The following is a 23,314-nucleotide window of genomic DNA, read 5'->3' as shown; positions in this document are numbered from 1 at the left end:
GTTTTGTTGTTATTTCTGTTATAGGACAGAGAGGAGGGGAAGATAGACACCTGCAGACCTGTTTCACTTGTGAAGCAACCTATCTGCAGGTGGGGAGCCAGGGTCTCGAACTGGGATCCTTGAGCGTCATGTGCACTTAACCTGCTGTGCTACTACTGCCCAGCCCCTCCTGAGATTTTGTATAACAGCCTAAATTTCTGTTTTCTTTTTATCAGTGTACTGCACAGCTCAGTGCATGGGACTAAGTTTGGGACTTTGGAGCCTCAGGCATAACAATTTCTTTGCATAATCATCATACTATAACCCCTGTCCTAAAAGCCTGGATCTTCAAAGACACAGGAGAAGATATTGTTGTTCTTTATCTGTAAACAATATGGAGGCTGGAGGTTGGGCAGTAGTGCAGCGGGTTAAGCGCACATGGCGCAAAGTCCAACACCAAACCCCAGCAATAACCCTGGAGGCCATATATATATATATATATATATATATATATGGGCTGGGTGGTGGCACACCTGGTTCAGTGCATGTATTGCTATGCATAAGGATCCTGGTTCAAGCCACTGGTCCCCACCTGCAGGGGGAAAGCTTCACAAGTGGTGTCTCTCTGTCTCTCTCTCCCCCGCTCTACCTCCCCTCCCTCTCCCTGTTAGCCTGGGGAGTCAGCAACTTGGTTTCACTGGAAGACTTTCAAGCCTGAAGCAGACAGGCTGGCTTCTGAGTAGCTACAGAGTTAAGAACACAAGCTCCACCCCCACTTCCCACTCCACCCCCTCCAGCACCAGGGGCACATTTGAATGTCCACGTAGATTCAGGTGTTTGGAGTTGGGAGGTGAGTGGGGGTCATTTTGACTGGTATCTGATTCCGGCTTTCCCAGGAGAGGGAAGTGAGGCTTTGGTCTGTTTAAGAGTGACAGGCTTTGAAATAGCTGCCCCTTGAAGGAATTGCTCCCAGGTACAAGGCAGGGGGTCAGTGGCAGCCTTGCCCCAGGAGTCTAGAGTTTCTGAGACTCAGAACTTCTACCTTAGCTACCGGCAATGCTTCTGAGCATCTTGTGAGCTGGGGGATTGAGTGCATTCAACCAAAGCATTTAGCTGCAGTGTTTCCCTGATGTGACTGCAGCCTTGACCAGCAGCACCAGCAGGTCAGAGTCAGGCTCTGGGTGGGCTTCTGGGTCTGGACAGCACCGTGGGGTTTTTTTGCTGTGTGGAGGTCTGGAGGCCCCTTATTGAGCAAGTGGGTGAGAATTACAGTGGAGGGTTTGACTGCAGAGGTTTCTGGGCCTGGGACTCCGGTGTGTGTTGGGGGCTGCTATTGTGTTTCCTGTTCCTTGCTGAATGATGTTTACTTGTTATTTTGATAGTTTTTATTGCTATTGATTTAACGGTGGGTTAGAGAATGATAAGAAGTCAAGGATATATAGTCACACACCCTCCATCAATGTCTTGTGCCTAACCCCCTCCTTAAAGCCACATAAGTACTCACAAGTTCTAAGAGATGGTCTGGTTGTCGTTGTTGTTAAGTTTGTACGCTCTGTTCATGTAAGTTTCCTATAAGCGATACTATCTAGTACTTGTCTTTCACTTCTTAGCTTAGCACAGCCATCTCCGGTTCTATCCATTTTTCTTACAAACGATGCAGTCTCATCTTTTTAACTTGCAGGGTTGTATCCCATTGTTTCTTTGTTGATTTTAATTTCCAGAGACAGCGAGAGAGAGAGAGAGAGAGAGAGAGAGAGAGAGAGAAACCACAACACAGCACTGAAGCTTTCTTCAATGTTGTGGGGTTATATACGTAGCACAGCCCCATAGTGCCCAAGTGAGCTATTTCACCAGCCCTCCTTGCTGATTTAATTTATTTGTTTTTAAAATTTTATTTTTATTTTTTAAATAATTTTATTTTTTATTATCTTTATTTATTAATTGGAGAGAGACAGCCAGACATCGTGAGGGAAAGGGGAGACAGAGAGGAGACCGGACACCTGCAGCCCTGCTACACCACTTGCAAAGTTTTTCCTCACAGGTGTGGACTATGGGCTTGAACCTAGGCCCTTGAAAATTGTAACATGTTCACTCAACCAGGTGCACCACCACCTAACCCCCAAATTTATTCATTTATTATTGGATAGAGACAGGGAAATTGAGGGGGGGAGTAGAGAGGGAGGGAGAGAGACTGAGAGACACCTGCAACTCTGCTTCACCACTGGTGAAACTCTTCTCTGTAGGTGGGGGCCAGGGGATTGAACTGGGGCCCTTGAACATTGTAGCATGTGCACTTAACCAGGTGAGCCACTGCCTGGCCCTTCCTTGCTGCTTTTTAAATCACTTTCTTATTTTATTATTTCCCCCCACCACCACCTGCAAAAACAAACTGGTCTCATTTTATTTGATTTTTTCACTAGTGTTTTTACCAGAATCTGCTCAGCGCTGCCCTTTGGTGGTGTGTGAGTATTAAACCTGGGATTTGAGAGCCTCAGGCCTCAGCATTTGCATAATAACCATTATGCTAACTCCTCCACTCCAAACTTGTTCTTTTTTAAGATGTGATGTTGGGGGCTGGGGGAGAATGGCTCACCGGGTAAAGCATTGTGGGTCCTAGTTCAGCCCTCTAGCCTAGTCTGCCCGCACCCCCGATGTAACAATTCTGTATCTAGGAAGGTTCACTCCCAGAGCTGCTGTCTCCCCCCACCCCCACCCCCCATCTTTCTCTCATGAGTTAGGATGAAAACAACTGGGAGTAGAGAAAACCGCGGGTAGAGTCTCAGTGATTATCCTGGTGGCAAAAAAATATATTTGGGGAGGGGACACACAGCTTTGGTGGTGGGTGCAGTGCGGATCTGTGCTTCTGTAATCTTCCAATCTTGTAAATCACTAATGTTGTAATTGACGTCCAATTAAAATTATTTATCAAGGCAAAAAATAAGGAGTTGAAGCGAGGCATTTGTTCTTCTGCAAAAGGGTGTGCGGCCAACAGTGGCCATCAGGCAGCAGCGCCCCCTCAGCCTTTCCCATCTTTTAGACCTGAGGCAGAACTGTCTCCTCCACCCCTGGGCTGGGCTTCAGAGCTCACAGTCTCCCCATTTCCTAAATAAGGAGAGGAAGAGTGTCTGAGAGTCTCTATCAGAAGATTAGCAAGCATCACAAATAACTATTAAAACATTTATCTTTATTTATTATTATTTGGACAGACAGCCAGAAATGGAGAGGACAGGGGAGATAGGAAGACAGAGAGACACCTGCAGCCCTGCCTCACTACTTGTGAAGCTTTCCCCCTGCAGGTGGGGACCAGGGGCTTGAACCTGGGTCCTTGTGCACTGTAACATGTGTGCTTAACTAGGTGCACCACTTCCTGGCCCCTACAAATAACAATTATCTGGCCCAAAGAATACAGAACTAGTGAGCACAGGTGGTTATAGGTAACAATTTATGAATTTTTTTTCATACTGAACAATTGTTCTATTCATGTTCCTTTGAAGAGAAGGCCTAACCATCTCTCACAACTAAGAACAGTAAAATAAACATATATAACAAAATTAAAAATGTGATGTTGAAATGCACTTTTAATAACTGGGTTTTGGGTCACTATGTATATATTTTACTGTGTACCTATTGAAAACTTGTTTTTTTAAAGTTCTTTCTTTGTACTAGTGATTAATAATTAAAATTGGGTTACAAATAAGGTTACGGGGGTGTGTAGTTACATACTGCACCACCCCTCTCTCCCTTCATAACTGTCAGAATTCTCAGAAGATATTGGAGATAGGTTGGCAATTTTGTTAAACTTTATGTGCTTCCATTCTCAGTATTCCACTTTTGAGCTAAACTGTCCTCTTAAGTCACTTGGTATAATTATCCCAGTTCTATTATACTGTCCTGAAAGATAAAGTCATATTTTCAGTTTCAGCATGCAGGTTCATTAAGTTTATGCCTGTGGTGCTATTGATTGACTGACTGGTTTTCAGAGAGTCAGAGGGCCAGAGAGTGTGAAAAAGACCGCAGCACACAAGCTTCCTTCAGTGTGGTGGGGTCAGGCTCAAACCTGGACCACATTCACAGAAAGGAGGGCTGATTCTGATGATCTACTTTTTAAAAAATACATATTTTTTATTTGTTATGTATTCTTGAGAGAAGGAAGATAGAGCCAGAATATCACTTTGGTCTATTTGATGCCAGAACCCACACTCAGCTTCTCCTGCATGACAGCCTGTAGCTCATAAATGTGCCACTGTGTGCTGGCAGGACAGCTCTGTGGGCAGGGTCATCATCCCTGTTTATCCCATTTCCCAGAGCTCCAGTAGAAGGGCCTCTGCATCACCGTCATGACATCGCCCTGCCCATCTCACTCTCTCTATGTATTTGTAGCTCTCACTATGAAACATTATAATAAAATAGAATAAAATAGTAATTGAAACAGTAGAGCTTGGGCAGAAGTGACTACCCAGTAATGGTCATCTTTCTCTCTATAAACCTAGCTCTCATGACTAAAAAATATTAACAAACTAGAGTAAAATAAAAATACTAAAAATTAAGATGTCCTTGCTCTGAGAGACAACTTAGTGGTTACTATCATTCTCTCTCTCTCTCTGTGTGTCTCAATACCAAAATATAATGACCCAAAGAAATACAACAAGGAGAAGTGAAGCAAGTGGTTTGAGAACCTATGCCTGGTGCTGAGTGCTGGACAGTGATGAACCCAGTGGAGTTCCCAGACTTCCACGAACAAGGACCAGGGTTTCAGCGCTGTTCCCCCCTTCAGGGGGAGGAGAGGTGGAGCAGGTGTGTGAGGGTCTCTTCCTCTCTATTTTTCTATCTCATCCTCCCTTCTCAATGTCAGCTTGCTGATTACTTATTTATTTTGTGTCCACAATTACTGCTGAGGCATGGTGCTTGCACTAAGACTCGCTGCCCCTGGAGGATGTTTTCTCTCCTTTTTATTGGATAGGACAGAGAGAAATTGACAGGGGAGGAGGAGATGCAGAGGGAGAGATACAGATAAACAACTACTGACATGCTTCACTGCTTGTGACAGGCCATTGAGCTTCTTAATGTGACCTTACCCAGTGGATTACCACTGGCCCCTTCTCAGTGTGCTTTAAAATCAGATATAAAGAACAAATGGCAGGGGCCTGGGAGGTAATAGCCACCAGCATCTCTGGATTCAGAATGCTGACCAGAGCCCCTGTGATCAACCTAGGGGTATGCAAACTAGAAAAGGGGCAGGGTGCACCATAGTGGCTGTGTAAAGATACTCTCTTGCTAAGGCTCTGATGTCCCAAGTTCAAGGCCCTGCAAACTGATCATCGCTTTCCTTTAAAAAAAAACAAAAGAAAGAAAAGAATGCAAAGGGGGAAAATATATAAGAAGAGATTAAAAATGAAAAAAAAATAGAGAGAAAATGGATGGAAGGCACATATGTATGCCCTGCACAGGTGGTGCTATGTCTAGATCTGATAGAATGAAGGTCAAGGATGGTGCTTCCATTGGGCCAGATATCAGAATCTGCATAAAAGCCTCAAAGCTGTGTGCAGTGCCTGGGGTCAGGGTGGAGGTCACGCATCAGGATTCCTTCAAGCAACTTCCGTCCCTTCCAGCTGTTGCCCCAGTACAGCTGAGAACTGTCCCTCTCATTGAGACAAGGGTCTCTGGTGTCCAAGGAGGTGGACCAGTCCTGCGCCGTTCTTCATGTGAACCGACAATCTGTGGGCTCATGAAGAGATAAAAATTGGTCAGATAGCATAATGGTTAAGGAAAGTTGTTCCTGCCTGAGGTTCCAAGGCTTCAGGTTCACTCTCCAGTTCTCCATTATGAGTCTGAGCTCAGCAATGTTCTGGTCTCAGTGTGCGATTTGGCTTTTTTGTCCAGAGCAGTCCTCAGCCCTGCACGATGGTGCTGTGGACATGTCGTAGCTTCATGCAGGAGAGGCTCTTTGCAGCAGTGTTATGGTATCCACCCTTGCCCATCTCACTCTCTGTATTTTCCTCTCAGCACTATGGCTGTCACTCCTGAACACGACAATATAACACAGCACGGTAGCAAATTAAATAGTAGAGCTTGGCAGAAGTGACTGCCTGGGAGTGGTCATCCTCCTCTCTGTAAACCTAGCTCTCATGACTAAAAATGTTAGCAAAGTAGAATAAATTAAAAGTTCTAAAAAATTAACTCCATGCTCTGGGAGAAAATTTAGTACCTAGCATCATTCTCTCACTCTCTCTCTCTCAATAGCAAAATATAATCACAATAAATACAAGAATTTAAAATAAGATCACGGCGATAGTAGCTCTCAGTACTGAAAAGACTTTCATGCCTGTGATTTCACGATTCAGGTTCAGTTCTGGCACAGGAATGAGCTGAGTATATTGTGGTGATTCTCTCTGTGTGTTTCCTTACTGGCTGTGTCAGGAAAAGAAACTGAAGATGATACTTGGAGAAATACGGGAGCCCTTTATTTGGTTGCCGTCTCCAGTAAGGTGCATTCTACCGTGTGTCCACAAGGTGGCGACATAACACAGCAGTGCCCCTGCTGGGTGAGCCCGGCTCCCACTGGACCAGCTGCCCCTTGGTCTTGCCTGGTTGTTGATTTGGAGGACGGTGTTTTCTGCCTGTTCTCAGGATCTTTTCTTGGAGGCTACCAGGCCAGGAGGTAGAGAGAGGCAGGAAACAGGGTCCCTGAGCAGAGTCAGAGGCTTGTGTGGTCTCAGAAACAAATGGACCTGGAATACTGGCTTAGCTCACACTCTCTGTGCCATGGGTCAGCCCCGTTTAGTCTCCTGCAGTGTTCAAACCCCATTTCAAGAAAGAGGAGATTTGAGAAGCTCTTCTTGCTGCTGGGTGCTAGGAGGCGATAAGCCAGACTTCCATTCACAAGGACTAGAGTTTCAGCCGTAGACCTCACCTTTAGTGCAAGGAGAGGTGAAGCAAATGAATGGGGCTTTCTCTTTCTCTCTACTGTGCTATGTCATCCTCTCCTCGCAACTTCAGAGTGTAATTTGTCAGATTATTTATTTATTTAGTGATCCATTTATCTTTGCCTTCAAAGTTATTGCTGACAATGAGTGCATGCACGGTGAATCCACTGCCCCATCAGGGCAATTTTTCATTTTTTTTTCTTATAGGACAGGGAGAAATCAAGAGAGGAGGGGTAGGTGTGGCTTCAATATCCCAGGTTCAGTCCCAGCCCCAGTGTTAGCCTGAGCTGAGCAGTGCTGTGGTGTTTCTCTGTGTATTTTTGCTCACTGGCTGTGTGTCAGGAAAAGAAACAGAAGATGATTATATCAAGACAGTTACTCTATTTGGCTGTGGTCTCCAGTAAGGTGCATTCTCCTGTGTGTCCACAAGGCGGCGACATAACAGCAGTGCCCCTGCTGGGTGAGCCTGGCTCCCACTGGCCTGGTAGGGTGGCCTCAGAAACAGATGGGCCTGGAGTGCTGGCACTGCTCACACTCTCTGTGCCGTGGGTCAGCCTGTTCAGTCTCCTGCGGTGTTCAAACCTCATTTCAAGAAAGAGGAGATTTGAGAAGCTCTGCTTGCTGTTGGGTTCTAGGAGATGACAAGCCAGACTTCCCTGAACAAGGAGCAGGGTTTCAGCCCTGTTCCCCACCGTTAGTGAGAGGAGAGGTGAAGCAAATGTGTGGGGCTTTCTCTTTCTCTACTATGCTGTGTCATCCTCGCAACTTCAGAGTGTAATTTATCAGTTATTTATTCATTTAGTGATAGATTTATATTTGCCTTCAAAGTTATTGCTGACAATGAGTGCATGCACGGTGAATCCACTGCCCCATCAAGGCAATTTTTCATTTTTTTTTCTTATAGGACAGGGAGAAATCAAGAGGGGAGGGGTAGGTGTGGCTTCAATATCCCAGGTTCAGTCCCAGCCCCAGTGTTAGCCTGAGCTGAGCAGTGCTGTGGTGTTTCTCTGTGTATTTTTGCTGTGTGTCAGGAAAAGAAACTGAAGATGATTATATGAAGACAAACATTTTTATTTGGCCATGTTCTCCAGTAAGGTGCATTCTCCTGTGTGTCCACAAGGCGGCGACATAACACAGCAGTGCCCCTGCTGGGTGAGCCTGGCTCCCACTGGACCAGCTGCCCCTTGGTCTTGCCTAGTTGTTGATTTGGGGGATGGTGTTTCCTGCCTGTTCACAGGATCTGTTCTTTTTTTTTTTAATTTAAAAATTTAAAAAAAATATTTATTATTTATTCCCTTTTATTGCTCTTGTTGTTTTATTGTTGTAGCTATGAATGATGTCGTTGTTGTTGGATAGGACAGAGAGAAGTGGAGAGAGGAGGGGAAGACAGAGAGGGGGAGAGAAAGACAGACACCTGCAGACCTGCTTCACCGCTTGTGAAGCCACTCCCCTGCAGGTGGGGAGCTGGGGGCTTGAACCGGGATCCTTAGGCTGGTTCTTGCACTTTGCGCCACCTGCGCTTAACCCGCTGCGCTACAGTCCGACTCTCAGGATCTGTTCTTCTAAGCTATCTTCCCAGTGTCTAGAGAGAGGCAGGAAACATGGTGCCTTGAAAGAGACAGAGGCTGACGTGGCTGAGGCACCATGGTTCCTGGCCTGGTGGGGTGGCCTCAGAGACACATGGGCCCTGGAGTTCTGGCTTTGCTCATCTTCTCTCTGTGCCATGGGTCAGCCCTGTTTAGCCTCCTGCTCTGTTCAAACCCCATTCCAGGAAAGAGGAGATTTGAGAAGCTCTGCTGGGTGCTGGGTGCTGGCAGGTGATGAGCCAGGTGGAGTTCCCCGACTTCCATGCCCAAGGACTGAGATTTCAGCCCTGTTCCCCACGTTCAGGGAAAGGAGAGGTGAAGCAAATGTGTGGGTTTTTCTCTTTCTCTCTTTGCTGTCATCCTCTCCTCTCAATTTTGAGTGTGATTTATCAGATTTATTTATTCATTTATATTTGTCTCCAAATTATCGCTGAGAATGAGTGTGTGCATGTGAATCCACTGCTCCTCGGGAGCATTTTTTCTCTCTTTTTTTTGGGGGGGTAGGGGGCATAGAGAAATATATAGGGAAGGGAAGCTGTGGCTACAGGAACCAAGGTTCAGTCCCAGCCCTAGTGTTAGCCTGAGCTGAACGGTGTTGTGTCGTTCCTTCTGTGTTTTCCCTCACTGTTTGTGTGTTAGGAAAAGAAAATGGAGGTGACATTTGAAGAAATACGGGAGCACTTGGGTTGGCCGGGGTCTCCAGTAAGGTGCATTCTCCTGTGTGTCCACAAGGCGGCGACATATGGACAGAGACAGATGGGCCTGGAGTGCTGGCACTGCTCACACTCTCTGTGCCATGGGTCAGCCTGTTCAGTCTCCTGCAGTGTTCAAACCTCATTTCAAGAAAGAGGAGATTTGAGAAGCTCTGCTTGCTGTTGGGTTCTAGGAGACGACAAGCCAGACTTCCCTGAACAAGGATTAGGGCTTCAGCCCTGTTCCCCACCATTAGTGAGAAGAGAGGTGAAACAAATGTGTGGGGCTTTCTCTTTCTCTACTGTGCTGTGTCATCCTCTCCTCTATTCTACAGTGTAACTTATCCGATTATTTATTATTAACTTATTCATTAATATTTTCCTCCAAAGTTATCACTGATACTGAGTGCATGCACGGTGAATCCACTGCTTCTCTAGGGCACTTTCTCTTTCTCTTTTTTTTTTTATAGGACAGGGAGATATCAAGAGGGGAGGGGTAGGTGTGGCATCATTATCGCAGGTTCAGTCCCAGCCCTAGTGTTAGCCTGAGCTGAGCAGTGCTGTGGTATTTCTCAGTGTATTTTTCCTCACTGGCTGTGTCAGGAAAAGAAACAGAAGATGATTATATGAAGACAGTTATTCTTTATTTGGTTGCCGTCTCCAGTAAGGTGCATTCTACGGTGTGTCCACAAGGTGGCGACATAACACAGCAGTGCCCCTGCTGGGTGAGCCCGGCTCCCACTGGACCAGCTGCCCCTTGGTCTTGCCTGGTTGTTGATTTGGAGGACGGTGTTTCCTGCCTGTTCTCAGGATCTGTTCTTGGAGGCTACCAGGCCAGGAGGTAGAGAGAGGCAGGAAACAGGGTCCCTGAGCAGAGTCAGAGGCTTGTGTGGCTGAGGCACCATGGTTTCTGGCCTGGTGGGATGGCCTCAGAGACAGATGGGGCCTGGAGTTCTGGCTTTGCTCACCCTGTCTCTGTGCCATGGGTTTGTCCCATTTAGCCTCCTGCTCTGTTCAAACCCCATTCCAGGAATGAGGAGATTTGAGAAACTCTGCTGGGTGCTGCCAGGTGATGAGCCAGGTGGAGTTCCCCGACTTCCATGCACAAGAACTAGGGTTTCAGCCCTGTTCCCCACGTTCAGGGAGAGGAGAGGTGAAGCAAAGGTGTGGAGCTTTCTCTTTCTATCTTGCTGTGCCATTCTCTCCTCTATTTCAGTATAATTTAACAGATTTATTTATTTATTCATTTCTGTTTGCCTCCAATGTTATTGCTGAGAATGAATGCATACACTGCATCCACTGCTCCTGGAGGGCATTTTCATATATATATATATTTTTCCATAAATCAAAAGGGATGGGGGAGCTGTGGCATTAATATCCCAGGTTCAACCCCAGCTCCAGTGTTAGCCTGAGCTGAGCAGTGTTGTGTTGTTTCCCTCTGTTTTCCCTCACTGGCTGTGTGTCAGGAAAAGAAACAGAAGAAGATTATATGAAGACAGTTATCTTTATTTGGCTGTGGTCTCCAGTAAGGTGCATTCTCCTGTGTGTCCACAAGGCGGCGACATAACAGCAGTGCCCCTGCTAGGTGAGCCTGGCTCCCACTGGGCCAGTGCTCCGGTCACAGGCCCCAGGTAGCTCTAAGCCCCCCCCCCCCCCCAGCAGCTGCCTGCAGGGGAGTTCAGCCACCGCGATCCTGCTTGTAGAGAAGAGGGTAGGCTGGTCTGGATCTGACCAAAGGGGGAGGCAGCAGAGGCACCTCCTCCGAGTCCCAGTCTTCTTCTTCTAGCGTTTGCCTCCGAGTCCCAGTGATAACCCTGGAAGGAAAATAAATCAACCAATAATAATAATAGTAACAGTAATCATCAGAACATCACTCCTGTCTTGGTAGTGAGTGGAATGAAAATCTGGGTTTCACACATGCATTCACCTGCGCTGCCCACTAAGCTGCCTCCCTGTTGCAGGAAACATGAAAAAAAAATCTCTCAGGGCCAGGTAGTAGTGCACCTGGTTAAGCACACACACCACAGTGCACAAGACACAGGTTCAAGCCCTGCTCCCTGCCTAAAGGGGAAAGCTTAATGAATGGGGAAGAATGGCTGCAGCAGGCAGCTCTGTCTATATTCCCTCCCTCTATTTCTGTCTCTCTCTCCAATAATACATAAGAGAATAAAAATCCTCTCAGCCCGGGAGAGAGCTCAGTGGGAGAGCACAGTACTTGCGCCCCCAGGGCATCCGGTACCTGAGTGAGCTGCCACCCCACCCCATGGCAAGGCTCCGTGCTCTCCCTCTCAAAGTCAATATGCTAGCCGGGGGTGACTACAGAATAGGGCTGGGCAGGACTGCGGTGCTGGCTACCGAAGCTGGCGGGCAAGGGTGTGTGGGTGGGTGGGGAGTGCCTCCAGTCGAGTGCACATACGGCCACGCACAGGACGTGGGTTCAAGCCACCATTCCCCACCCGCAGGGGGGAGCTTGACAAGTGGGGATGCAGGGCTGCAGCTGACTGTCCCTCTGTCTTGCCTCCCTCTCCACTTCGCTGTGGGCTATCAAATATAGATAAGGAGCAGACGGCAGGCTCATGTCTCCAAGATCCATCTCGCTCACAGGCTGGGTTTTAGGTTTCTGTAGGGAAGGGAGGAAGGGGGTCTTGGGAAAGGGGTTCGGTGCCAGGTCACCTTGCTGGTGCCCAAGTGTGGGGGCTCAGTGTTGTCTGCTAAGGTGTCCAGGACAACGCCAGGGTAATATTCTGGTGCAGGCCGGCACCTGGAGGCCTTTTTGCTGAGACCACCCCCCACCCCTGGGACAGTTCTTGTCTGCTCTCCACAGGCCTATGAGACGCACATGTGGCAGCTGGAGACATTCCTTTCCTAGTGGACACAACTCATCCAGACGATTCAGTGGAGGCCAGGAGAGCGTGTGCTGTGGTGAAACAGCCAGGAATTCAGGAAAACTGCCCCTGCGGGTGTGGTGCAGGCACTTGAACCCAGGTCCTTGTGCGTGGCCACATGTGCACTCCAGAGGGCGCCACTGCTGGGCCCCAAGTTGATGATGGCCTGCAACTTACGCTCAAAATCTCCAGATGACCCTGGGTGAAAAAAAAAAAAAAGGTTCCCCCAGTCCAGCTCTTGGAGACAGAAGTCTCCGGGACAGGAAAGCAGAGTTCTAGAGAGCTGGTCTTGACTGTGATCTGAGGGCCGGTCAGGAGATGGCCCAGTACAGTACAGTGCAGTCCTGAGGGCCCAGGCTCTATCAGCTGATGCCAGCGTGGAGTAGTGTGCCTGATACTTCTGGATAGCCCCACCCCATGCCCCCAGCTCTTTTCTCCAAGTGCTTCTAATATTACTCACATCTCAGCATTCAGAGGCTGTGGGCTCCACTGCCTTGCTGGCTTCCTGCATGGAGCTTCAAGTCTTTGACATGGAGAAAACATTAGACAAAATTTAACACGAAAAAACAAACAAACAAATAAAACTAGCATCTTTCCTTCCTAAAAGAAAACTATCAAGGACTCTCATGATTTGTACAGGGGGTGGGGCTTGGAGGACAGTTTTTTGCATCATGTGCTTATGATGCAGAATAAAGTTAAAGATCCTGGTGTAAGAGAACAAGATGGCCACAGTTAGCTCCCTAACAGACCAGACACCCAGACTGTGGGAGCCTCTCCCTCTCTCGTACCTGACACTGTCTTCCTAACTCGGGGCCCAGGAGGGTGGCAGCAAGGCTTCCCTGTGCTCCCCGTCTCTGACCTCCTGACTCAGGATGTGACCTCTGATCCTCCTGGCACCTTCCTCGGGTGCTAACCCCCCAAGCCAGCAGACTCTCCTCCAGGAGACTCTCGCCCAGCTCTGCCAAGAGGACTCACCATACTTTGGAGAAGCCATGGGGCTATGCACGACTGCTAGGCACTGCTTCAGGGAGGGGGTGACCCCACACTGGACAAGGCTCTCCTACGAGAAGCTTTGAGGTGCTTGCAACTCCATCACGCAAGAATGAGTATTGATCTGGAGGAAAAAAAAAAAATCACAGTGTGAGACCAGAACACTTCTCAGCTCAGACTTAGGATGGAGAACCGGGACGTGAATCTGAAGTCTTGGGACCTCAGTCATGAAAGCCTTCCCATAACCAGTATGCTACCTCCTCAGCCTCCAACAATTTTCTTTCACCATGAGTCCACAGATGGTTGACAACTCATGCCAAGAATGGAGCAGCACTGATCCATCACCTGGGACATCAGAGACCTTTGTCTCGATGAGAAGGACAGCACAGAGTCTTACAGGGTCAACAGCTGGAAGGGAGGGACCCCTTGAAGGAATCCTGCTTGTGTGACCTCCATCCTGACCTTGGGCACTGTGTACGGCTTTGAAACTTTGATGCAGTTTCTGACGGCTGACCGAGTCACGAGAACCAGCCTTGGCCTTCATTCTACCAGATCTACCCGGCAACACCTGTGCAGAGATGTGCACATGCGCTTCCCCCATTTCTCCTTTTCCTTCCCTTCCCTTCCCTTCCCCTTCTTTCCTTTCTTTTTCCTTCTTTCTTTCTTTTTGCCTGTATTTTTAAATTTTGTATATCTTCTTGTCTGTACATTTTCCCCTTTCCATTTTTTTCTTGTTTTTCTTTGTTTTGTTTTCTAAAGCAGACACTGATCATTTCTGGCTAAGGTTGGTGTGGGGCATTGAACCTGGGTCTTCAGAGCCTCCGGCACAAGAGTGCCTTTCCATAATCACTTCCAGTTGTAAAAGTACATGGAGAGTGAGTCGGGAGGTAGTGCACCAGGTTAAGAGCACATAGAAGCCCAAGGACCCTCACAAGGATCCCGGTTCAAGTCCCTGGTCCCCCAACTGCAAGGGTGTTCACTTCACAAGTGGTGAAGCAGGTATGCAGGTGTCTATATATTGTTTCTCTCTCTCCATCTTCCCTAACCCCTCAATTTGTCTCTGTCTTATCCAATAAAAAGGAGGAAAAATGCTCTCTAGGAGCAGTGGATTTGTACAGTATAGGCACTGAGCCTCAAAGGTAACTCTGGAAGCAAAATTAAATAAATAAATAATATACACTGAGAAAATGAGAGGGGAGGATGAGAGAGCAAGGTAGAGAGAGAGAGAGAGAGAGAGACCCACATAGACCTGCTTCACCTATTGTCTCCCTGATGGTGGGGATCAGGGCTCAAACCCTGGTCCTTGGAAATGGAAGTCTGGGAACTCCACGGGTATATCACTGCCTAGCACCCAGCACTGAACAGAGCTTCTCAGATCTCCTCTTTCCTGCAATGGGGTTTGGACAGTGCAGGAGAATAAACAGGACTGACCCATGGCACAGAGAGAGGGTGAGCAAAGCCAGAACTCCAGGCCCCGTCTGTCTCTGAGGCCACCCCACCACGCCAGAAACCAGGGTGCCTCAGCCACACAAGCCTCTGACTCTGCTCAGGGAACCCTGTCTCTCCTTAGTTCCTGGCAAGGTAGCTTCCAAGAAAAGATCCTGTGAACAGACAGGAAACACCGTTCCCCAAATCAACAACCAGGCAAGACCAAGGGCAGCTGGCTCACCCAGCAGGGGCACTGCTGTGTTATGTCGCCACCTTGTGGACACACAGTAGAATGCACCTTACTGGAGACGGCAGCCAAATAAAGGGTAACTGTCTTCATATAATCATCTTCGGTTTCTTTTCCTGACAAACAGTGAAGAAAAACACAGAAACACCACAAAATGCTCAGCTCAAGCTAATGCTGGTGCAGTGAACTGAACCTGGGTTCTTGAAGCCACGGGCATGAAAGTCTTTGGTAGAACTCCTTAGACGGCTCCTAAGCCCAAGGTGTTGACCTTTTAAATATTTACATTTTCATATATTATTATATTTAGCTATTAAGAGACAGAGAGAGGGAAGGATGCTAGCTACGAAGCTGTCTCCCAGCCCAAGGCCTTCTTTTCTAAACATTTTGTTTACTTTAGTTGTTAATTAGTTTAGTAATGAGAGAGGTTTAAATAGAGACGATAACTGCGAGGCAGTCACTTCTGCTCAAGATCTTCTTTTTTATTTACTATTTTATCTTAATTTCCTGTATTCTTATCTTTAGGATTGAGAGCCAGAGTTACATCAGAAAGATAGAGAGGGGGTTGGTCAGTACTGCGGTGGGTTAAGTCCACATGGCATGAAGGGCAAGGACCAGCTTAAGGAGCCCGGTTTGAGCCCACAGCTCCCCACCTACGGGGGGGGGGGGTAACTTCACAAGGAGTGAAGCAGGTCTGCAGCTGTCTGTTTCTCTCGCCCTCTGACTTCCCCTCTCTCTCTCTCGATTTCTCTCTGACCTATCTGATGGCAACAGTATTTCTCTCTGACCTATCTGATGGCAACAGTATTTCTCTCTGACCTATCTGATGGCAACAGTATTTCTCTCTGACCTATCTGATGGCAACAGTATTTCTCTCTGACCTATCTGATGGCAACAGTATTTCTCTCTGACCTATCTGATGGCAACAGTATTTCTCTCTGACCTATCTGATGGCAACAGTATTTCTCTCTGACCTATCTGATGGCAACAGTATTTCTCTCTGACCTATCATCTGATGGCAACAGTATTTCTCTCTGACCTATCTGATGGCAACAGTATTTCTCTCTGACCTATCTGATGGCAACAGTATTTCTCTCTGACCTATCTGATGGCAACAGTATTTCTCTCTGACCTATCTGATGGCAACAGTATTTCTCTCTGACCTATCTGATGGCAACAGTATTTCTCTCTGACCTATCTGATGGCAACAGTATTTCTCTCTGACCTATCTGATGGCAACAGTATTTCTCTCTGACCTATCATCTGATGGCAACAGTATTTCTCTCTGACCTATCTGATGGCAACAGTATTTCTCTCTGACCTATCCAATGAAAACAGCAGCAATGGCAGCAATGACAACAAGGGAAACAAATGGAGAAAATGGCCTCAAGGAGCAGCGCATTTGTCGTGCAGGCACTGAGCCCTAGTGATAACCACCTAGAGGCAGAAAAAGGAAAAAAGACAGGTGCAGAGACTGAGATGTGCAGGGGTAGATACCAAAATGTGATGCAAAGAGACTCTCATACCAAAAGCTCTGAGGTTCTTTCCACGGCATGATGCAGGGGTGAGCCAGGCTTTGGTAACAACAGCAACAACAAATTCAGACTGAGACCAGGGCTCTGCTCAGTTCAGACTTAGGCTGGAGAGTGGGATCAAACCTGAAGCCTTGCTGCATAAACAGAAAAGCACAAAAGCATAGCAAAGCCTTTGACATCGCCACGTTGCTATCTCCATAGCCCCCAAAGTGTTCTTTCAACATGAGGCCCCAGACTGCAAATTCAGGCCAAGAATGGAGTAGCCTGCCAGGTGGCTCAATGCAGGGCAGTGATTTTTACACCTGAGAGCCCCAGTTTTATTCCCTCAACTTTCAGCTTTTCAGGCATAACTGTTGTAAACCTGATTTTAAATAGTGAAATAGCTAAATAGTGAAGCCTCTTTCTGGAAAAAATGGAAAGAACTGAATATGATTTGCCTAATGACTTTAGTGAAGTGGCGAAAGACAACGACTGGATGGTTTTGCTCAATATGAAATATAGAAAATTATATACTCAATGGAATATGACTCAGCTATTAAAAACGGCGACTTGACCATTTTCAGCCAATCTTGGATGGACCTTGAAAAATTCATGTGAAGTGAAATAAGTCAGAAACAGAAGGATGAATATGGGATGATCTCACTCTCAGGCAGAAGTTGATAAACAAGATCAGAAAGAAAACACAAGTAGAACCTGAACTGGAGTTGGTGTATTGCACCAAAGTAAAAGGCTCTGGGGTGGGTGGGTGGGGAGAATACAGGTCCAAGAAGGATGACAGAGGACCTAGTGGGGGTTGTATTGTTATATGGAAAACTGGGAAATGTTATGCATGTACAAACTATTGTATTTACTGTCAAATGAAAAAAAATCCCCAATTAAGAAATTAAAAAAGAAAATTGGAGCACAAGACTGGCTAGCATAATGGTTCTGCATAAGACTCTCATGCCTGAGGCTTTAAGGTCCCAGGTTCAATCCCCAGCATCACTATAAGCCAGAGCTGAGAAGTGCTCTGGTCTCTCTCATTAAATAAAAAAAAAATATGAGGGGTTGGTGGCGGTGGGGCATCTAGTTAGGCACGCATGTTCCCGTGCACGGCAACCCAGATTCAAGCTTCCAGTGCAGCCGTGGGGGAAGTACTTTAGGTGTGGTGAAGCAGGGCTGCAGATATCTGTCTCTCTCCATCTCTACTTCCTCCTCCAATTTTCTCTCTGCACTACCAAATAAAGTTTTTTAAAAAGATAAATGATTTAAATAAATAATATTAGAAAATGAAAATACAGGAACTTAAACACCCAGGTTGAAACCTGCAGAGAGAAAGCTTCACAAGGGGTGGATGCCTGCTGCAGGTGTCTCTGTCTCTCTCTCTCTCTCCTGATCCCTCTAAACTTCTCTGTTCAGTCAAATAAAATTAAATTTTAAAAAAGTAGCCAGCCTATCTCTGAGATCGTTTGAGTACTATTATGGTTATCATGGAGGGAGGGTTTGTTGGTGCAGTGAGGAACTGCACCCCTGTAATCTTACTTGTAGGCCATTCATAATTCACTGATAAATAAAAGGAAACACCACAAATTGTCAGTGGGTACACGCAGTAAAATGTAGGGGTGCTAAATAGAAATCCAGTCTTTAAAAATATGATGGTTAGGTCTCCTCTTCAAAAGAATATGAATAGAACAACTGCTTAGTACAAAAATTCTTTTTATAAATTATTATCTATGACCACCCGAGGCCAGTAGTTTTGTATTCTCTAGGTCAGCTCCTTGCAGTGCTTGCTAATCCCCTAGCAGAGACCCTCAGACTCGTCCTCCTCTCCTTATTTAGGCAGCGGGGAGACTGTGAGCTCTGAAGCCCAGCCCAGGGGTGGAGGAGACAGCTGTGCCTCAGGTGTGTAAAAGACAGGAGAAGGGTGAAGGGGGCGCTGCTGCCTGCTGGTGGCACGCCCTTTTGTAAAAGGATAAATGCCTTGCTTCAACTCTGTTTTTTTTGCCTTGATAAGTAATTTTAATTGGATGTCATTTACAACAGTACATTTTAAACATCACTGTATATTTTATTTTATCATTATCAGTGATTTATTATAGGGGAATAATAGTTTCCTACTGTACCCAGCCACACCCCAAATATATATTTATGTTATCAGGGCTATCTGCTCCACTACTTGTGAACCTTTCTACACATATGTGCACACACACACACACACACACACACACACACACACACACACACACGCAGTTAAGAGGTTGTGAGAGGAGCTGGAGGGACTGACTTCTCCTCTCTGTGCTTTACTGGGAACCTCCCCCCTATAGTACATTTAAAAAGGAACAAGAGTGGATTGTGGGAATTAGCATAATAGTTTTGCAAATGTAAATACAATGGTGAGGCCTGAGGCTTAATCCCTCATAATAATATGCTAAGAAATTAATTTAAAAAATCAGCAAGGAGGGCTGGTGAAATAGCTCACTTGAACAGTGTGCTTGTCTGCCATGTATACAACCCAAGTTTGAGCCCAGTCCCCATCACACTGAAGGTTCAGTGCTGTGTTAGGGACTCCCTTTCACACACACACACACACACACACACACACACACACACACACACACACACACACACACACACACACTGTCGCTTTTAAAATGAAGCTAAAATCAGCAAGGATACAATTGTAGGAACTGAGCAAAAAGTAATAAATGTAAAATGCTATATGAGCAGACAAATGAACCTTGACTCAGCAACCCAAGGGTTAAGTAAGCAATTACAAGACAGGCCTGGGCATCTGCAAGGCCGCAGATAAATACAAGGGCAGACTCTGAGAAAACAGCCTGGGAACCTGGAGTCAGGAAAAAGAGATAACTCCAAGGACAAAAAAGACCCCCTCCCCTTCCCTGCACCTGTGGGCTATAGATGTAAACTGTCATGTAACCACATTGTGTAGCTGAACCCTGTCACGTAGCCATGTAATTGGAAAGGTATAGAAACCTTAATAGGACTTGGGTACGGGGTTGATTACCAGAGAGCTGGTGTGTCAGCCCCTCGGTAACTTGGCCCTAGCTGGCTAGAATATAATAAAGGCTCTCTGCTTTTACATCACCTTTGCTCCTTGTGGATTTCTTTATATCACGGACCCAGGTACAACACAATGAAATAGAACCCTGTCGTTTAAGAAGACGAGACTGTGTCATTTGAAAGAAAAACTGACAGAACCGGCGACTCTGCTCAGCTAGAAGAATTGAGACAAAAGATTGAGATAATATTCCTTGTATGTGAAACTTTCATAACCAAAGCAAACAAATTTACAACACAAAGATAACCAAACTAACTTAGAATTTGCGAGTACTCCTGTGGTCTTAAAAGGTTGGGGAGGCACAGGAGGGTGGAGGGTGCTTGACTTACACATACCAAGTCTGGGTGTGAGACTACCTATACTCCTGAGATCTTACAATTTTGCAACTTAGCATTCAATCAGTAGTAATAAAAGAAATAGAAATAATAAGCAAAGATCACTCGGCAGAGAACAGGAAACTCCCAATAGCAGTCCCACCAGAGCCACACAGGGATCCCTGCCCCAGAGAAGTCTGGAGCACAAGGCCCACCCAAGCTCCTGGCTGGAATTCCCACCCACATGCCCCCACCAGGGATCTCCACACCTCCACAAAGCAAAAAGCACCCCCAGGTGCTCTCCAGATCCAGAAACCCACACAGAACATGACTGACCTGCTGGTTCATCTGATTCTCAAAGCTGCAGGCAAGTCCGGAAAACACTGAGTCTAGATGACTCAGTTCAGTCATGCAGCTCCCAAGATCTTCAGAGGTAGAGATGGTGGTCAACTTGCCCCATTCCTGGTCTCTGTGGCTAGGCAGCCATGTCTACTGGGGGCAGCCACTTCAAAGCCTGCCTCCCTAAAGCAGGCCAACCTTGCTTGCCTCTCCCAAGAAAGCCAAAATCAGATTTCAGTCAAAACGACCCCAGGCACCTACCAATTCCAAACTCCAGCACTGGGGGGGTGGGGGTGGAATGGGGGGGGGGTGAGCCTTTACAATCCCCCTGGGGGTGGTGAAGAGGGCTAAGAAGGTGGAGGCTGGGCCAGGCATTCTTCAATGTGCAGCTGCTCAGAAGCTAACCTGCTGCTTCCCCTTTACACAGGTTCCCGTGTGGGGGCTGGGGCGGGAATTTGGCCCTCTGGGTAGTTTGTTTTTCGCCTTCTCTTCCAATTATTCCTCCTCCTTTGCCTCTTTTACTGGTAACTGCTCATCTTCAGTTTAAGGCTGAGCTGCAAATTGAATGTGGGACTTCAGTGCCTTGGGCATGAAAATCTTTTGCATACATTATGCTGTCCCCCACAGCCCTGTGACTCGTCTTCATTCAAAGTCACTAATTCGAAACTTCATCTATTCTTGTCATGAATGTGTCCTATTGCAAATCATTGTTTTTCATCTCTATCTATTTGACTTGGATCTTTCTATGTATTTATTTTCTTTTCTTTTTAACTAGAGCACTGCTGAGCTCTGGCTTCTGGTAGTGCTGGGGGAGGGGTGTAGCTTGAATCTGACACTTTGACACTCCAGGCAGGAGAGTCTCTTTGCGTAACCTTTATGCTAGCTCCCCACCCTAAATAAATCTAAAAAAGGAAGGCCAGTTCAACATTTCTCCTGGAACTGCTGTGCTTTGTGCCTGGCTCAGCTTTGAGCCTGGACCCAACTTCATTGAAAGAAGCTTTGTCGTTGTGGTCTCTCTCATTCTCTGCCTCTTTGTCTCCCTGTCTATATCAAAATTAAATAAAGATACAGATTTGGTGGAAATCTATGGTGCAACTGAAACTACAGTGTATTCTTCAGGACAAAATGGATAAAGCTGGAGGTGACTATGCCTCTGTCCACCCTCTCCTGGAGCTTTCACGGCTGTCTTCTGCCACTCACCACCCCCATCCACCACCAGTGAATTTCTCTACACTTCTTCTTCTAGCGTTTGCCCTTCTTCCGTAGCCAGTCAACAGCGTCACGTTGAGCCTGATGTAAAGTTTCGAGACCTCCTTTGAATCTGGAGAGGTGGCAGTCGTTGACTATGTGGGTCATAGTCTGTCTGGAGCCGCAGGGGCAGTTCGAGTCGTCTCTGGCTCCCCAGTGATGGAACATAGCGGCGCAGCAGCCATGGCCTGTTCCATAGCGATTGAGGAGGGCCCAATCATAACGTGCTAGGTCAAAGCCGGGTTGACGCTTGCAGGGGTCTGTGATGAGGTGTTTGTTTTTGACCTCAGCTGACTGCCAACTCTGTTTCCAAGAAGCTGCAGGTTTTGCAAAAGTCAGTCCCCACATTCTCCTGAGCCATGTCTCCAGGGCATTCTGCTCCTGCCTTGCCCAGATATAGACCACTCGGTCCCCTGTGTGTTCCTGGAAGGTGCTCAGGTGGCAGTCTGTACAATATTCAGGTGTTCGTTTGCTCACCTCAATAGCACAGAGAAAGGTCTGAAAGATCCATGCCACAGGGATGCAAGATTCCTGAGACATGAGCTGATTTGGGAAGAGACAGGGGCTTCTAGATAAATCCTCCTCTGAGAGCACATCCTGCCAGTCTCTTCCCAAATCAGCTCATGTCTCAGGAATCTGGGGGCTCCGTTAGTGTTTAATCTGAGTCCAGATGGCATTTGTTATGCCTGGATGGTGGCACAGTGGACAAAAAACCATCAGAGCCTCCAGGATGAGGTCCCAGGTTGGATCTCTGGCAGCACACGTGTGGCAGCAATGTTTTGGATTTCTCTCGGATTATCTTTAAGAAAACACAATTTGTTTATATTTAATTTAGATAAACACTCAGAAGGAAAAGTGAAATAGATGGAGGGAGAAGGGATGGGTAATGGCACACCTGGTTGAGTACACATGTTACAATGTTCAAGGACCCGGGTTCGAGTCCCCAGTCCCCACCTGCCAGGGGAAAGCTCTGTAAGTGGTGAGGCAGTGCTGCAGGTGTCTCTCTGTCTTTTCCCCTCTGTCTCCCCTTTCCTTTTGACTTCTGGCTGTCTCTAGGCAATAAATAAATAGAGATAATTAAAAAAATTACAGAAAAGAGAGGGAGAGAGGGAGAGAGAGAGAGAGATACCTATAGTGCTACTTAACTACTCAAAGTTTTCGCCCTTCAAGTGGGGGCTGGGACCTTGAACCCAGGTCCTTGCACATGGTAACAAACACTGAATCAGGTGTACCACCACCCAGCCCCTTTCATCATCTCTCTAGTAACTATATTAATAGATTTGTATAAAATGTACTGACATTTAACCTGTAGATACTTAATGATTGTGATAATTTAACGTCTACATTTCTTGCAGAAATCACACATACATTTTCAGGATTGTAGAGAGGTTGCCGGTTAGTCACCCTGGCTTGCTATATAAAGACCAGATTAGACGGAGCATGCTCAGTCTGCAATGGCTGTAGACTTTATATAAAGAACAGGAGGCCTACTGGAATCCGGTGATCCTCTGCAAACAGTGTGGCTGACAGTATGTTTCTGAAACCCAAGGCATTTTCTTTAAACTCTGGCTACAGCACTTAGAGCTGACACGAATTCTGTTTTTAATGGAAACCTTTATGATCTGAATATCAGAATGTGTCTGTAGTCTTTCTTGAGCAAAATAAAAAATAACATTTAAGGTGGGACAACATTTATATTGTTTCAGAAAGGAATGTGTGTCTTGTGGTACTGGGGACTGCACCCAAGACTGCTGATCCCCTGGCCAGAAAGTCTTTTGGCATAATCATTATGCGATCTCTCCAGACCCTCACTGCTTTTTAAAGTTGCAAAATTAGTACTTAAGGTTTAAAAGTCCACATTTTTTTTTAAAGGAGGTCCAGGAAGTGGTGCAGTGGATAGAGCAATGGCTTCTCAAGCATGAGGTTAATCCCTAGCAGCACATGTACCAGAGTGATAACTGGTTCTTTCTCCTCTTCCTAACTCTTCATGAATAAATGTAGTGAACATGTAACCCTAGTAACTATAGTAACCATAGTGTGCCTGCATAGTGTGATAAGACAGAGACATCTATATGTAGGATAAGACCTCAACC

At 46.6% G+C, this 23,314-nt stretch overlaps 2 long non-coding RNA genes across 2 annotated transcripts in view; one reads left to right on the top strand and one right to left on the bottom strand.

Moving 5' to 3' along the window:
• The window catches only part of LOC132535309 (uncharacterized), a 54,544-nt gene that overhangs the window by 28,697 nt on the left and 2,533 nt on the right, over nt 1–23,314 (top strand). Inside the window, exon 2 of the long non-coding RNA XR_009547105.1 lies at nt 22,577–22,750. This is a non-coding gene — a long non-coding RNA (uncharacterized LOC132535309). The remainder of the gene's footprint in view (nt 1–22,576; nt 22,751–23,314) is intronic.
• Nucleotides 13,043–23,314, bottom strand: part of LOC132535310 (uncharacterized) — a 902,180-nt gene continuing 891,908 nt past the window's right edge. The window contains exon 5 of the long non-coding RNA XR_009547106.1: nt 13,043–13,179. This is a non-coding gene — a long non-coding RNA (uncharacterized LOC132535310). The remainder of the gene's footprint in view (nt 13,180–23,314) is intronic.

Source organism: Erinaceus europaeus, chromosome 21 (genome assembly GCF_950295315.1).
Source record: "Erinaceus europaeus chromosome 21, mEriEur2.1, whole genome shotgun sequence".
Taxonomy (NCBI): Eukaryota; Metazoa; Chordata; class Mammalia; order Eulipotyphla; family Erinaceidae; genus Erinaceus; species Erinaceus europaeus.
The sequence above is the reverse complement of the archived record's forward strand: the minus strand, read 5'-3'. Positions and strand labels throughout refer to the sequence as shown.